This window comes from Talpa occidentalis, unplaced genomic scaffold, assembly GCF_014898055.3.
Source record: "Talpa occidentalis isolate TD23 unplaced genomic scaffold, MPIMG_talOcc4v2.1 talOcc4.11, whole genome shotgun sequence".
Taxonomy (NCBI): Eukaryota; Metazoa; Chordata; class Mammalia; order Eulipotyphla; family Talpidae; genus Talpa; species Talpa occidentalis.
Window position 1 is genome coordinate 50,128,580 of NW_023601104.1, and position 17,842 is coordinate 50,146,421.

General features: G+C 42.3%; 1 protein-coding gene across 3 annotated transcripts in view; it reads right to left on the bottom strand.

Annotated features, from left to right (window-relative positions):
- The window catches only part of EGLN3 (egl-9 family hypoxia inducible factor 3), a 356,054-nt gene that overhangs the window by 147,157 nt on the left and 191,055 nt on the right, over nt 1-17,842 (bottom strand). The window contains exon 1 of one of the 3 annotated variants that reach the window (XM_054689809.1): nt 2,220-2,321. The exons of 1 other annotated variant lie outside the window; for it this stretch is intronic. The gene's annotated coding sequence lies outside the window, so the exon portion shown is untranslated. Of the gene's footprint in view, nt 1-1,122; nt 1,138-2,219; nt 2,322-17,842 lie in introns of those variants that run through there. One more of the 3 variants, XM_054689810.1, reaches the window with a different exon arrangement.

Sequence of the window (17,842 nt, forward strand, 5' to 3'; positions counted from 1 at the left end):
GGAGAAGCAAAAAGCCTCCCCTGCATACTGTGCTATACAGCTTCACCTGGATGCTCAGCTCCACCCACATTCCTACTCAAGAAGTCCAGTTCACGGCATAGTGGGACTTGTAGCCCGAGGTGGCTGCATTTAAGTAGGGGCAGGGAAAATGGCACCTCCCTTTCCCAGACATGTGTCTGTAACAAAATGAGCACTCACTTGTAGCCCCCTTTCACTGACAGAAAACTGAGTCATAGAGTTGTTAAATACATTTACACAGATTGCAAGAGCCAGAATTTGCAAGAATCAGAATTTGAATCCAGATAGCTAGACTCCTGAATCCCAATTCTAAACTTTATGGTCAACCATTTCCCTTTGAGCCAGATTGGTTTTCCAAAGTTTCCACTCATTAGGTTTTAAAATATTCCTTCTGAACTTTGGCAAGCATCACCCTGGCTTTGTGGTTGATCCCCAAACCAAGGGAATGATCCTCCTGCCACCCTATAATTAGATCTGAAGGGGTGCTTCCCCTCTATGCTCTGCTTCAGATAACCCCTACAGGTGCTAGAGGGGTCACTGCCACTTATCTGTCACTAGCAAGGTAATACCAGCCTTTTTTTTTAATACTATAATATTTTATGATAATAGAAGGTAGCTTAAAGTATCATATGCTCCCAGGACTCCCCTGGTGGCACAGGCAGTTGAGCGCAGTGCTCTGAAGCTGTCCCAGCCTCTGCAGAGCCGGTTTGATCCTGGCCGGCTGGCGAGAATCCCACATGGTGCAGCAGACCTCTCCTGTCTCACCCACTGCTTTCCTCAGCAGTGTATTTCAGTCAATCTGCATGTTCTGTCCCCCACTCTGTCTCTGGTGAATCCTCTCACCCTCCCGCGCATCTGGCCTATACCCCAGTTCTTGTATGCATGAATAAATAAATCTTTAAAAAAACAAAGTATCATATGCTCCCATAGGCAATATAATACAAAACCTCAGGGGAAGGACTCAGAGGGAAGTGCATGGCAGAAGTCACCACTAAGAGCCTCTCCATGGACTACTGAATGGATTGCATCTGCTGCTTCCACTGTGAGCCCTCTCTGGTGGTGAAAGAACAGGTGATATCAGGCCTGAATATCCCATAGGCTCACCCCAGGACCTGCTTGAGCATGCAAACACACTGGGCACATTCTTGTCTTCACACAGCAGAAAGTACAACGTGATCTCCATGGGCTCGGCATCTGCTGCCATCACACTGAACTCAGAGATGCTCATGTCAAGAGTTTGGGTGGCCTCGTTGGCTCCTTTTTGAAGTTGCTTGTAGTTACCTAACTGCTGAATAAACAAATAGTGTCTTAATGAGGTGGGCATCTATGAGAGGGTATTCTTCAGATTTCTATTAGCCTCAGTCATGGCTGGGTTGCCATAGCCTCATGGCCACTCCTGAGCGGAAGCACTCACCTCTGACAGAAAGTCACATCAAGAAGTAGAAATAGGGCCTCCCTGGTGGTGCAGGGGGTTGAGCGCAGCTCTGTGAAGCTGTCTGCATCCTCTGCGGTGAGGGTTCGATTCCCGGCTGGCTGGGGAGACACCCACATGGCGCGACAGACCTCTCCTGTCTCGCCTGCTGCTCCCCTCAGCAGTGTTTTTGGTCTGTCTGCCTGTTCTGCTCCCCACTCTGTCTCTGGTGAATCCTCTCACCCTCCCGCACCTCTGGCCTTTACCCCAGTTCTTGTGTAAATAAATAAATCTTAAAAAAAAAAACTTTTAAAAAGCAGTAGAAATATAGTAATATCAGACTTGATTCTGCCCCAGTCAACTGAGGTTGTCTATCTGGGGCTTCTAGCCTGGGACAGTGTCTCACTCTTCCTTAGTCACATTATTCCAGTTTCCCTAGAACCACAAATATTTATTTTATGGGACATAAGAGCTGAGCCAGTTTTTCACTAGGTACTAGGCTCCTTGAGACTCCCCGCAGATGACCACTCAGGAAATTGGGGAGAAGGCAGCCCAACCACAGCACTGCTCCTAAGGGGCTGGCATTCATAGGGCATTACAACATTTTGCAGTTTACCTGTTTGATGAAGAAATGTCTTATGCAAATACTTCACCTTTCTGACTTATTGATCACATACCTGGGTACCTTCCAAAACTGATTCTGGCCTTTGTCTTTTAAGGTTTGTGTTCTGTGTTGGGCAGTTGAGTTTTACCAAATGGAATCAAGTCTATGACACCAACTCCAAATTACCTGGTACGAGTTGTCTTCCATTTTTCCTTCTAGATCTCCCTTTCACACTTCTCCCAGTAGGTCGGCATCAACAGCTTTCTTGTCCTCTTTGGGTTTATTGGATGGAAATCACTGGCAGGAGGAGAGAAAGATTGGGATGGGGAGATCCCCCCAGCTCTCTTCCTGTGAGACTACCAAGAGTTATCCATGTTCCTCTATTGTGGCCACATGTTATATTCCAGTATCCATTGGAAATTGGAAAAGTAACCCCCACATGCAAGTAGCTTAAAACAACAAAAATCATTTGTCTTATTGATGAACCTCTCATTTGGACAGGGCTAGGTGGGGCAACTCCTCACTGCTCGTGTGGCATCAACTAGGACAGTATGCCCAGGACTGGAGAATTTACTTCCATGCTGGCTAGAAAATTGATGCTGATTGTTGTCTGGGTGAGTGTAGTCATAGCTATTAGCAGAGGTTTTCAGTTCTCCAAGTGGGCTGACACCCAGCAAAGTGAGTGGCCTAGGGGAAAGGAAATGGAAGCTGTGGTCTCCTAAGGTCTGAACCTAACAACTGATACAATGTCACTTCTGCCATGTTCTATTATTCAAAGCAGTCCCAGAGGCCCTCTGGCTCAAGGGGAGAGAACATAAACTCCATCTTGATTAAAAGAGTATCAAAAAATTTTAGACTATCTTTAATCTACCATATTTTATAGGTGGTCTCTCCTGCAACCACCCTCTCCAGTTTCAATAACTGTTCTCACCCCTTGCTCCATCAGACCAGAAATGGAGCACTAGCACACTGTTAGTGCTTGTCCCAAGTCACTATACTATCTCTGGTTTGATTTCCCTAAGTTCTGATTGCACATTTGTAATAGAAATTCCCCCTCAAAAAGTCCAGGATAAGAATACCCAACTATTTATCAGGACTCTGGCAACACTTCACTGCCAAGTTCCCACTTGTTCCCAGAGGAATATTCCATGAGACCACCCTACCTCTCCTCCCAACTCCCAGCAGCCCCCAGATTCCCCACAATTCCAAATTCCATTCAGCTTTACCTATTACTTTCTTCCTGGCTCTTGGAAGATCTCTGTTGAGTAACAGTTGCCTATCTTAGAACAATGTGTATCCAGAGGGGTGTAAAATGATTTATTTCATGCCACAGAGCAAGTTATCATGCTTTTAGTGTGCTCCTGGATTCACAGGCACCTCATCCAGGAAAATGTTTACACTGTTATGGAGCCAAATCTGAACCTGAGAAGAAATTCACAAAGATAGAAATCTGTGACCCTCCAATTAGGCTAATAATGGGTATTTTGGACAAGTTAGTCTTTGGGATTCTTGTAAATCATACAGACAACTTCCATATATTCCTGCTCTCAGCCTTCCAAGATATTTGCCCTGATTTTGGATCCCCGTGCATAGTTTGAAGATCTATTCTCCTTTCTTTGGCTTTTTCCGGATGACTTTCATGCCTTCAATGGGAAAACTTTAACCAATAAATCCAGGGCCAGGGTGAAAGGGCATATTTACTGCCCTGATGCCTCATTTCATTCAAAGACAAATGCACTTTCAGTAAATGAAGAGGAACAAAGGTTGCATTTCTATGACACTGCAAAAAATAGTGCCTTCTGGATTCTTATCTGGAAATCTTAACAATTATGATATCTGTACTTAATCAGCAGAGCAGAGAATGCCAACACTAAACTATTTCCAAAATACTTTCTTGTCTTCTAATACTTCCAGAACTTATTTTCATTAATTAAATCATTGAATAAATATTTACTTGAATATATACTGTATATGGCATGTACTGTGTAATAAGCATTGGGAATTAATCATAAGCAAAACAAAGAAATGAAAAATAATGATGCCAGTTTCCTTGAATCATGAGTGTGTGTGATGGGGAGATGGTCATAAGCAGGGAGATCATGGATAGGTATCTCTCACCCTTGTTGGGGAGCAAGGAAAATCATCCTGTACCCTTCTGGTTTCTTCCAGACTAGCAAATAATCAAACAAGCATCAGACAGGTTGATAAAGAAAAAGCCACAGAGAAATGTAATAACAACATGTATGCCCTCTGTATATGTACATGGGAGAGACCTCGCATGACTAATTCATTCACATGGCTTCAGACACATCTTCTATAGCTCAGGCAATGCAGAAGGACTTTGGCAGGGAGAATAGGCAGCGAAGTTAGGGAGACTAATGGGAGACGGCACTGTACACAAAAGAATGCAGGGTAAATCTGTTTTCTACTCCATTAACAGAGGTAATAAGGAGATTATATCTTCCCTGCACACAAACTTACAAAAGCTCATATGTAAAATTCTTCTTTAAAATCACCTTCCACCTGGCCTTAGAGTCCCTCCCAAAAAATCAACCTTTTGCCAAAAAGACACATTTTGGGGTGACAGACTTTTTTCTTTCCTACACACTTAAGTTTCACTGGTATTCCTACCCTCTACTAAGCTCATCTCTGTCCTGGAAACTAAAATGAAATGTTAGTTCCTGTTGCTTGTAGCCCTGAGCCTCTGAGTCTCAGGGATTTCCACCTATAATAGCCCTGCCATTCCCTGATCCAACCTCTACCACCCTGTGATATCCGGAGCCCTTGGGCACACCTCCACCAATGGGACAGATCTGGGATGGGTCTTGTTAGGAAGCTTCTTCTAACAAAAATAAGCCTTGTTTCATCCTGGCCTAGCCAGATGCTCTATATAGTCTACCTGTTGCCATCACAAGCTGCCAAGGGCACTCTCCTGAGCGGTCTCCATCAGCTCCTTCTGCTTCCCAGTGAGACGGGAGCCTTCCCAAGCTGGGCCAGCCCCAGCCCCACTTACTAGAGTACCTCAAAAGCAATGTTGCCAGAGATGTAGATGGGGTTTCATCTGGGTCTATAAAGGGATGGTTTTTATACCTGAGTCCATGTGCTACAGGATTCTGTAGAATTCTTTTAACTATGTCTTTGGGTATTACTAACCTGTTGCTGTTCTTCTTATAGCTAATCATGAGGGAAACTACTGTGCAAAAATAAAATAAATGTAGAAATCTAATTGTCTTTAGACAATTAAATGATTCATGAATCAGGCAGCATCCAATTTAGATACTGCAAGGGATTACCTGAAATGGAGGGTATTTATAGATAGAAAGAGGGTAGGACAAGGTATGTGGCAAAAGGGTAATTCAAGTAAAGCTACCTTCCTACAAGATACAGCAGGCCATGGGAGCAGGGGTCGGGGAGGAGTGGGGGTATCTTATCAGGCAAATTACCTTACTGATGCTGAGTAGAAAACCCCAGATTGCTTGGTTTAAGATTATACTTTGAGGAGAGGTTAAAATTGCTTTGAGATTAGGTATTTAGTCTGGGTGGAGGCCCAACATGCATGACTCCGAGTTTTGTTGTTTTGTTTTGTTTTTTTAACACTACACACTTGGGCAGTATCCAAGTGACCTGTGGGCCCATTCTGTCTTCAAGCAAGAGTCAAGTGCCAACAACAGCACCCTGGGGACTTCTGTACCCTGCAGATACCATCCATTTCCCTAGGGCAGACTCCCCATCAAGTTCTGCCCCTCCCTGCTCTCCCCCTCCTATGTGCACGAACACATGCCTGCCTCTCAGCTGAGGCCCCATGTATTAGGATAAATGTGCCCATTTGAGGATGCCAGTCTAGTGAGGCAACAAAAAGTAGCTGAAAGAAGCATGAGTCAGCACTGGATTTAAATGCTGCTTCTGTCATTTATCAGCAATGTGAATTTGAAAAACACACCGAAACAGATGTTTTATCTACAAAGTATAAAGAATATAACAGCAACTCTAATACAGTGCTGGGACACCAAAAGATGCTTAATCAGTGTTAGTTTCCTTTCTGTTCTGACAAATTTGCTATGACCCAAGGTCTTCCAACTAAGTCTAAGCTCAGCTATCTTCTCCAAGTTTGAAGCAAAGGTACAGATCATTTAATGGCACGTGCCATTTGCTGAAATAAATCATGCTTCCCTAGAGAGAACTGAATCCTGAAGGATTTGGAACCAGAGAATTCAAATCCCATAGTGCACTAAGGTAGGTGCCAAACTACATATCACACGCAGAGCAAGTTCAAGGGATGGGGCAAGGGAGGTCCATTAGGTCTAAGAGTTTCCTCAGATCCTGAAAGAACAAGTATGGATGTCAGAAACTAAATGGTCAGCCCAAGGCTTTAACACCAGCACTGACCTGACTCAGGCCACAGCTCTGTGGCCACCCTGATTCTATGAGGCAAGAAGAGGGGAGACCACTGACACAGACCCTATCCTCTTTTAGAACAACTTTAGTGCCTCCCAATTACTCCTACCAGAACAGGATCTGTGTAAGGGCTGATGTCACCAAGAGTGCTAATGAATGCATCCTGCCGATCCCACCAGGCTGAGTGAAGTGTTTAAGAGACTCCTCTGCCCTGCCAGGGAGGAGGCGGTATGAGGGACTGTACACGGGGGCTCAGCGCAGCAGCCTCCGGAGTGTCTGAATAAATGCATGTTGTTCTGCGCACCCAGAGGACAAGACTGCCTCTCCTTGGGTGACCTTGCTGGCAGCAGTGACTTTGTTAGTGTGTGGACTTTCATCAGATTCAAAAGATTCTACATTTGAAAGGAGTTAAGCTGGAGGAAGCCAGGAATAAAGGAGTCAGAGAAGGCCTATTGGGGTAATAGAAGCCTTCAACCTAGTTGTCACCCCGGGGCCTGAGTGGGTAATACACAAAAGGGGCTTTTCTCTCTCACACACACTTTTCCAAAAGGAAGGGGTTACCATAACAATAGTGACAATAATCGCCACTTATTAAGAGTTGACCATGTTCACAGGGAATTTTACAGGACAATTTACATCTGTCATTTCATTTATCCTCACAACCAGTTCATGAAATATTATCTCCATTTTATAAACAAGGATACTGAGGCTCAGAAATGAAGAATCACCAGCCCCAGGTCATAACTGTTAATAGGTGGTTAAGCTGCGATTCTCAATCTGTGAATAGCATGGCATCTGAGGATTAGAATCCCTTCTTGAGGTGGGCTTTGAAGTTACAGACTCTGAGGATTAGAAGGAACCTTCAGGCTGCTTGGTCTCTTCACCCAGAGCTGAAGGGAGGGATCCCTGAGCCCTCAATGAAGCCTCTACTCTTCCCTAGGAGCAGCTGGCACACTCTGCAAATTGTGCTGGGAGCCTTAGGGCACTTTCCTCCTTGTCCCATCTTCTTGTTATTTAGGAAGGTCAGAACCAAGGCTGATTTCCTGAGCCTGTGACCTGGGAGTCATAGAGGGCCCCTCACTTAGAAGAGCTCCACGTTTACTTTACTGCTCTGCCAATCACCCCCTTGAAATTTCTAATAACTTTTTTTAAACAGGGGATCCCACATTTTCATTTTGCAATGAGCCGCATAAATTATGCAGCCAGTGCCAGGCTGAGTTTCAGGGCTAGGCAGGGAGAGGTGAGCTGTCAAACTGTTTAGTGTCTTTTGCCTCGTATCCTCTTCTGTCAAGTAGTGGACTGTCTGGTTAGAACACCAAATACACCAGTCTGAGTGGTGCTATAAGCCCTTTTTCCACAAATGTCAATGAAGCAGTTACTTGAAATACAGCAATAGAGAAGTTTGCTAATAAACATGTGTTTTCAATAAAATAACTATATAGCACCCAGAACCAGCTGCTTAAACTATATATCACAGGCTTTACTCAATTTCAGGAAAACTGCAAAGTACTTGCTACCCTTTCCTTATCAGTGCTGAGCTAAGAATTTTTAGTATACAATCACAGCAATTCACAATTTTGCTCAGATTTCCACAGACTACAGAGGATCATAAAGAAGAAAAGCCACATTGTCTGTGCCGCACTTCCATGGCGCCTGTAGAAAGAGGCTGTGCTCCCTGGTGTCAAACCCTGTGTTCCCGTACCCCAGGCTTCCTGGGAGGCTGGAGTTCATGGTGTTAAGCAGCCAGGTGCTGCCTAAAGAAACTCCAAACCTTAATTATTTTCCTCAGACTGTGAGCGCCTGAAATTTGCTTTCACCTAAAGACAAAAGGGAAAATTTGCATAGAGAATCTGTTTGTGGAGAATGAGGCTCCTCCAAATCTTGATTTCATGGCACTTGAAAGTGTGTAAGCAATATAAGCCTAGGTAGATGAGAAACATGAAACTAAAACAAAATTAAATAGGTTTCCTAAGTATTTTTTAAAGAGCGGAGCAACTATTTTAACATACAGGAGGTGTAGTGCCCTCTCCCCACACTACACATGACAGTTTTACTTTCTAGGCTCAAAAACTACAACTTTTTCTCCTCTAGGCTTAATTCAGACTTAGCATAGTCCTAGCTAAAATAGCTGACACCAGTGATGTTTATTTGAAATCATCACTCGTTCATTCATTCATTCATAACGCCAGGTCAAAACCTGCGGTTACCCTGAACAGGCTAATAGTTTCACTTCCCTTCCATCAATGTTCTTTTGCTATTTGTTCAGTGGTTATTTAATGGAGGCGAAGAAAGCTGATTTGATATAAAAACTGAAAATGTCTTTGTTTAGAACCCATATGTCCGCTCGCTATACTCTCATCCTCTTCTCTGAGTATTTTCAAAGCACAATTCCACTTGCAAGAAGAGCAATGTAATTTACTGATACATTTGAAATGGTGATGTTTAAAGGCATTTACATTGCACAGCACAGTATTTTGCTTGAGAAAATCCCAAAACCACATGCATAGCACATCAATATATGGTCCAAGTAGAAAAAAAAAGTCTCCTCTGGGAAGAAAAAAAAAATGTGTTAAAAATAAGCCAATTCCTTTGTTCTAATGTTTTATTATTATTGTCTCCCTACCCCCGTTGCTCATCTTATCTTCAAAGAGTCTTGTACATATTAGTGGAACTGTTGGTTAATTCTTGGTCAATCCAGCCAGTGTGACAGGGAAGCAGAATGAAAGTGGCAAAACTCATTCAGTTCCTTGTTGTGAGCAAACAATGGCCATCCCAGGTTGGTGACAGAGCCTATGCTTGTGTCTCCTTCCTTTCCTGCACATCTCTGCCCCCCCACTGACACACTTACACAGTCATCAAGACATCAACTCACCTCCCAAAGGCCCACATACACCAGGAGAACCAGGCTCTCAGCCTGTCAGTAGAACTCACAGGGGATATTACCCACTTGTCATCACTCAGACCTCCTCCAGCAGGGACTCCAGGCCCTGGGCCCACTGTGAAATCATTTCTGTAAACTAGATGGATGATCCTCTCTGTTAGATCACATTTTTCTGTGACCTCTTCAGTAGAAGGGCCTTCTGGGATAGACCAACATGTCTGGAAATGGAAGGTGGGGAGCTAACCCAGTTGGGATTCTTTGGGACCTGGGGAAAAAGGGGTACAGAGGAGAATGATATAAAGGAAGCTAAAAGGAAAACCTCGGGGGGCGGAGCAACATGGCGGCGAGGAGACACTGCGAGTAAGATCTCCCATTAAAAAAAGTGAATAGGGAGGAAAAGCGGCAGGTCCCAGTGAGAACTGGGACACGGAAGATAAACGGACGACTCCAGCAAACTACCCGAAGAAGAAAGTGGCCATAAAAGAGGACTAGAAGGGAGGGAAGCGCAGAACCCTGCTCCCCTCCCCCGCCCACAGAGGCGGCACTCTCCGACCGGCAGAGAGGAGGAAACAACAAACCAAAACGGCCCACAAGAACAAACGAGGCAGCAAGCGGGACTGTGAGTGGGAAGGAACTATTGCAGCCACCACACCCCGTGAACTGGAGCTGAGGCGAACCCTGCAGGATCCGGCCGCGGCGGTGAGGGAACGGCTCCGGGCGCCATTAGAGAAGAACAAAGACCCCGGGAGACTCACACAGCCCGGGCTGCCGGACATTTCTTAAGACTGCTTGAAAAGGGCAGAAGGTTTCTGGAGGACCCAGTGGCCAGCCGGGAAGTTATTCCACGCCAGGCCCCTTCCGACCAGCAGTCTGAGCCCACAGAGGGAGCAGGCACCCACGTCCGGGGCAGACCGGGTGCGCAGAAGAGTGTGCCTGAAACCGGAGGCGCAGGGACTGCATCCCGCTTCGCCATTTGAGAACAGGGACATTTCTTCAGTAAAAACTGCCTAAAACCAGCAGAAAGCTCCCCCAGAAGACAGAGATGGCTCCTGGAAGAGCCAGAGGGGAGCGGAGAAGTTCACCCAAGATGTCAGTCAGTCCGAGCAACACAGTGTCCCAACGCATACGACAAATTAGAAAACAGACAGTAGGGAGTAGAAGAACCACACGCAACCTAAAAACTCCTCAGGAAAGAAGCACACCACAAAAAGAAAACCACTCCCCAGATTGCAACGACAGCAACTTGGAAGAACTTCTGAGCCTTCCAGAAAGAGAATTTAAAATTGCCATGATTAAAAAAGTGATAGATCAGAAGAAGGAAATTGAGTCCCTAAAGAGGGAAGTAAGAGAAATGCAGGAGATTAAAGAATTAATGGAGGAACTAAAGAACTCTGGGAAAAGCAATGAAAGCAGAATAGATGAAATGGAAGAACGAATAAGTAATCTTGAAGACACAGAAATAAAAAGAACCAAAACAGAAAAGGAAAGAGAAGTACGAAGGAAAAGAATGAAGAAAGACTTCGGGAACTATCTGACTCCATGAGGAAAGGAAATATAAGAGTTATAGGAATTCCAGAAGGAGAGGAGAGAGATGTAGGAACAGAGAAAATATTCATGGATATAATTGAAGAGAACTTCCCAAATGAGAAGAAGGAGCTGAAAATTGATATACAAGAAGCAAGAAGAACACCAAACTTCCACGACGAAAGAAAAAATACAGCAAGACACATAATAGTAAAGCTCCCAAGAATCCAGGACAAGGAAAAATAATGAAGCTGACAAGAGGGAAGAAACAGATAACATTCAAAGAAAACCAATCAGGCTGACATCAGACTTCTCTGAAGAAACACTACGGGCAAGGAGAGAGTGGAGGGACATAGTCAACAGACTCCAAGAAAACAGATGCCAACCAAGAATACTCTATCCCGCAAAGCTCTCTTTCCTCCATGAAGAAAGAATATGGACCTTCCCAGACAAAGAGAAACTCCGGAATTTCATTGCGACTAAACCCCCACTCCAAAAAATACTACAAGGAATCCTAAAGCCAGAACCTCAGAGGGACGAATAACAACGAAAGAAGACCAAAAAAAAAAAAAAAAGTTATTAAAAGAATAAATAAATAAAATCAAAGGAAAGACAAACATAATGGCAAATACAGATGCTAACATATCAATATTAACTCTAAATGTAAATGGACTAAACTCTTCAATAAAAAGACACAGAGTTGCAGCCTGGATTAAGAAACAAAACCCAACCTTTTGCTGTCTCCAGGAAACACATTTAGCTACAAAAGATAAAAATAGGCTCAAAGTCAAAGGATGGAAAACAATCCTACAAGCAAATGGGCCAAAAAAGAAAGCAGGAACAGCTATACTTATATCAGATAAAACAGACTTCAAACTCAAAAAAATAAAAAGAGACCCCAATGGTCACTACATTATGATTAAGGGGACAATACTTCAAGAAGAAATAACACTCATTAACATATACTCACCAAACGAAAGAGCACCAAAATATATCAGACAACTGTTATCCTCTCTGAAAACAGACATCAGAGAAAACACATATGTAGTGGGAGACTTCAACACACCACTATCAACAATGGATAGATCAACAAGACAAAAAATAAGTAAAGAAACTAAAGCTCTAAATAAGGACCTAGAGCATTTGGGCTTAACAGACATCTATAGAACACTAAACCCAAAAAAAACGGAGTACACATTTTTCTCAAGCGCACACGGATCATTCTCCAGGATCGATCACATACTGGGGCACAAGACAAACATCAACAGATACACCAAGATTGAAATCATACCAACCATCTTTTCTGACCACGAAGGCATCAAACTAGAAATAAATCATAAAAAGAAGGCAAGGAACTATCCTACCTCATGGAGATTAAAAGCCACACTACTGGAAGACCACTGGACTAACGAGGAGATCAAAGAAGAAATTAAAAAATTCTTTGAATTGAATGACAAGGAGGACACCAATATCCTAAATGTATGGGATGCAGCAAAAGCAGTAATAAGAGGAAAATATATAGCAATAGAAGCTCACATCAAAAAACAAGAAAGAACTCAAAGAAACAACCTAATCTCGAAGCTCAAAGATCTAGAAAAAGAACAACAAAAAAACCCCAGAACCAGTAGAAGAAAAGAAATAATAAAAACCAAAGCAGAAATAAATGAAATTGAAACTAAAAAAACAATCCAAAAGATCAATGAAACCAAGAGCTGGTTCTTTGAAAAAATAAATAAATAGACAAACCCCTAGCCAGGCTCACAAAGGAAAAAAGGGAGAAAGCACAAATACACAGAATCATAAATGAAAGAGGAGAAATCACAACAGACACAGCAGAAATCAAAAGAATAATCAGTAACTACTATGAACAGTTATATGGAAACAAGTTCAACAATCTAGAGGAGATGGACAAATTCCTACAACTCTACAATCACCCAAAGCTAGATAAAGAAGAAATAGAACACCTAAACAGACCAATTACAAGCAGCGAAATTGAAATGGTAATTAAAAACCTCCCCAAAAACAAAGCCCAGGACCTGATGGATTTACAAATGAATTCTACCAAACATTCAGAGACGAATTAGTGCCTATCCTTCACAAACTCTTCCAAAAAATTGAGAAGGAAGGGACAATACCAAACACGTTCTATGAAGCCAATATTACACTAATACCAAAACCGAATAAGGACAACACAAAAAAAGGAAAACTATAGGCCAATCTCCCTAATGAACACTGATGCAAAAATCCTCAATAAAATTTTAGCTATCAGAATCCAACAATGTATCCATAAGATAATTCACCACGACCAAGTTGGATTCATTCCAGGGGCACAAGGATGGTTTAACATCCGAAAATCAATCAACGTTATCCAACACATCAACAAAAAGAAATATAAAAACCATATGATAATATCAATAGATGCTGAGAAAGCTTTCGACAAAGTGCAACACCCATTCATGATAAAAGCCCTTGAAATTCTTGGGATACAAGGAACATACCTCAACATCATAAAGGCCATCTATGACAAGCCAACAGCCAGTATCATTCTCAATGGTGAAAAGCTGAAAGCAGTTCCATTAAGATCTGGAACAAGACAAGGATGTCCACTCTCACCACTGCTTTTCAATATAATACTGGAAGTCCTAGCCAGAGCAATAAGACAAGAGAAAGACATCCAAGGAATCCAAATAGGAAAAGAAGAAGTCAAACTATCACTATTTGCAGATGATATGATAATATACATAGAGAACCCCAAAATCTCCACAGAAAAACTAATTCAACTCATCAATCAATTCAGTAAAGTGGCAGGATACAAAATCAACACGCAAAAGTCAGTAGCCTTCCTATACACAAACAATAAATCTGAAGAAGAAGAAATCAAAAAAACCACCCCTTTTATTATCGAAACAAAAAAAATCAAATATTTGGGAATAAATCTAACAAAAGAGGTAAAGGACCTATACAAAGAAAACTATAAAACACTGTTAAAAGAAATAGAAGAAGACACAAAGAAATGGAAAGACATCCCCTGCTCATGGATTGGAAGAATAAACATTATTAAAATGGCCATCCTACCAAAAGCAATATACAGATTCAATGCTATTCCAATCAAAATCTCAATGGCATTCTTCAAAGAAATAGAACAATTATTGATGAAATTCATATGGAATCACCAAAAACCCCGAATAGCCAAAGCTCTACTGAAAAAAAAAGAAGGAAATGGAGGCATCACACTCCCAGACTTCAAACTATACTACAAAGCCATAATCATCAAAACTGCATGGTATTGGAACAAGAACAGACATACAGACCAATGGAATCGAATAGAAATCCAGAAATAAACCCACAGATTTATGGTCAACTAATCTTTGACAAAGGAGCAAAGACTATGCATTGGAGCAAAGAAAGTTTGTTCAATAAATGGTGCTGGAAAACTGGGTCGCTACATGAAAAAGAATGAAGCTTGACCACTACCTCACACCATACACAAAAATCAACTCAAAATGGATTAAAGAACTAGACATAAGACCTGAAACCATAAAATACATAGAAGGAAATATAGGCGAAACACTACGGGATTTGCACATCAAAGACATCTTTACAGACACATCACCCAAAGCAGTGATAGTGAAGGCAAAGATAAACAGCTGGGACTACATCAAATTAAAGAGCTTCTGCACAGCAAAAGAGACAATAACAAAAACAAAGAGAAACCCCACCAACTGGGAGAACATTTTTGCACCCAACACTAATGATAAAGGACTGATCACAAAAATCTGCAAAGAGCTGATGAGACTCAGCAACAACAAAGAAAATAATCCAGTCAAAAAATGGGCAGAAGAGCTAAAAAGAAACTTCTCTGAAGAGGAAATGCAAATGGCCAACAGACATATGAAAAAATGTTCAACATCACTTGTAATCAGGGAAATGCAAATCAAAACTACCATGAGATACCATCTCACACCAGTGAGAATGGCACATATTAAAAAACTAGCAACAACAAATGTTGGCGAGGATGTGGAGAAAAAGGAAATCTTGTGCACTGTTGGTGGGAGTGCAAACTGGTCCAACCACTATGGAGAGCTGTGTGGAGATTTCTGGACCTACTAAACATAGAGCTTCCATATGATCCAGCAATTCCACTCCTAGGTATTTACCCAAAGGACACAGAAACATCAATTCCAAAGAGCACCTGCACTCCTATGTTTATAGCAGCACTGTTTACAATAGCTAAGCTTTGGAAACAACCCAAATGCCCAAAAATAGATGACTGGATCAAGAAGATGTGGTACATATATACCATGGAATATTACTCAGCATTCAAAAAAGATAAACACATGCAATTTGCAGCAACATGGATGGCACTGGAAGGGATCATTCTCAGCGAAATAAGCCAAAAAGAAAAAGAAAAATACCGGATGGTCTCACTCATAGCAGGAATCTAGAAAACTTAAATAAGGGACCAGGAAAATGAATATAAGAAAGTGAAAATCAAAATCAACAAAAAACTATGAACCAGAGACACTTTTTGGGGGGTGGGGGGCGGGAGGGGAAGGATTGGGGTCAGAATGGGGCGTTTGCAATTGTATGGGGGAATATAAAAATAAAATTTAATATTTAAAAAAAAAAAAATAAAAATAAAAAATAAAAGGAAAACCTCCTGCTAACAGATAGATGGCGGGCAGACAGCAAAAGCTGTTAGAGTTAGCTAAATTAAACATACCAGAACTTTCACAAAGGAACTCCTGGGAGGTACAGCATACACACAGTGATAGTTGCTGTTCCAATTTACTCTTAGCACACTCTCCTCTCCTAGTATAGGGAAGGCTAATCTTTGAGCAGATTTGATTGGGCACCAAGTGTGAAGATTAAAAATAATCCCTAACCAAACCTCATAAAACAGGCATGTTAAGAAACCTATTGAGTATCTTCAGAATGAGACCCACACATTTTCTCCTTTGTGTCATTTATTTTGAATGGGTGTTACCCTGGGACTTTAAATAATGTTAACGTGTCTTTCAAGTCACTTTTCCCTCTGCATAAGCTTTGCATTACACTGCTGTGTTACCATTGTCACCACCACTGCTGATGCCCCTAAACAGCAACCACTCTCCACACCTCCTCATCAGAGGACAGGGAATACAGCAAAACAACAAACCCAATCAAGGTAAAGGGTGTAAGTGTCCAAAGCATATTACAGATAGAAAGCGCTAGAGGAACTTTAACAAGAAGCAAGAGTGGCAAGGATTGCCAGGTAAAAGGCAGGTCTGCTGAGGGGAAAGTGAATTCCTCAAGCCAAACTACTCTGTGCATTCCAAATGGAAAGACTCAATGAATGAGTCTTTGCTGGTGAATATTTGACAACTAGCTCTGATTTGTAGACTCTGACAATTTCCAAATACTCCCTCCATGGCCAATTTCAAGCTACCAACATGATATCAATAAACACAGCATTGGGAAGACATGCACAAAAATGGCTCACTATAAGCAGGGCAAGTTGGCTCAAGCACACCACTGAGGCAAGGCCTCTGACCCTATTATTAAAGTTTAATCAAATTTCATGTAAGCCCCTAAATAGTACTTTCCAAGATGGAAATGGGCTGATGCAGAGAATGAATTAGCTGCATCACTAACTGTTGTGCTGCTTCCATAGATGGAATAATAGGGAAGCGGGCCTAACTTTCACATTTCAATTCCCTAAATTCTGTCTGCAAGTCTCTGGCCCGCCACTGGTCTTGGTATTCCCTTTTAGACTGGGAGGGGCCTCTTACCAGTCTCTGCTCAGCCTTTTGGGCTAAAGAGAATGTGCGCCAGCCCAATGACACTGTGACCACTGTTTCTGATCGCCCTGGTAACACCTCCCCAACTTCCCTCAGGATATTCCCGGAAGACACTGACTGTATTCTTAGTGCCAAAGTGGTGATCTGGGCCTTTAATTCAGCACTAATATAACTCCTAGCAGCCAAGTACCTCAGGACCCTGAACTCAAATTGTACTGCACAGAGAAACTGGAAAGGCCAGGAAACACCAATCAGGACTCTGGGCAGACCTTTTATAGGAAACGCAACTTTCTTTGGGGGCATTACCCAGATTCTCCTTCTCTAGCCTCCCTATGAGAAGGATGCTGCTATATAGATGAGGCCAGAGCAACACTTCTGAAGCAACAATAACATTCAGTAAAAGTAGGATGGTAGGGGGTGGTTGGATGGAGGCAAGCTGAGCCTATAGAGAGGTAGATGGGGCAGCATGCAGTGTAGGAGTCCTGTCTAAAGGATTTTTCTCACATGGTATAAGGGCCTCCAAGGCAGAGCATATTCAAAGGAACCATTTTCTCAGTTCTCCTCAACCTCTCTTCCAGTTGCAGGTTTTCTCAGAGAATAGGTAAGCCACTTCACAAGAACTAAAGAATCAAAAATAGACCCTAAAAAATAGGGCCCTTCTTGGTGGTACAGGGGTTAAAGTCTCAGCACTGTGAAGCTATAGGCAGCCACTGCAGCACAAGTTCAATCCCCAGCCAGGGAGCTATCCACATGGCGCTGCAGACCTCTCCTGTCTCACCCACTACTCCCCTCAGCAGTGTATTTCAGTCAGTCTGCCTGTTCTGCTCCCCACTCTGTTTCTTGGTGGATCCTCTTACCCCCTGCACCTTTGGCCTACACCCCAGTTCTTGTATGCACAAATAAAAATAAATCTTTTTTATCCTAAAAAATAATGTAAATATATATATTTTTTTTCCTTTTCATTCAAATCCTGTCCAATTATTGTTTAAAATCTTTGGCAATGGTACAATTGGAAGGAAACATTCTAGATAGCTGTTCTGAGACAGTCTATATGTCCATCTATAATTTCTTGGAGTAATCAAAACTGTAAAACCATTCTTTCTCTTGGTTTCTACCCTTTGCTTTCCAAGTGAATTGAGCTAAATTCATTATAAAAGATTTATTGTGTCATAATCCCCCTTGCTAAATACCTGACTGATTTCATTGTTTTACTCGGGCCATGAACCTAA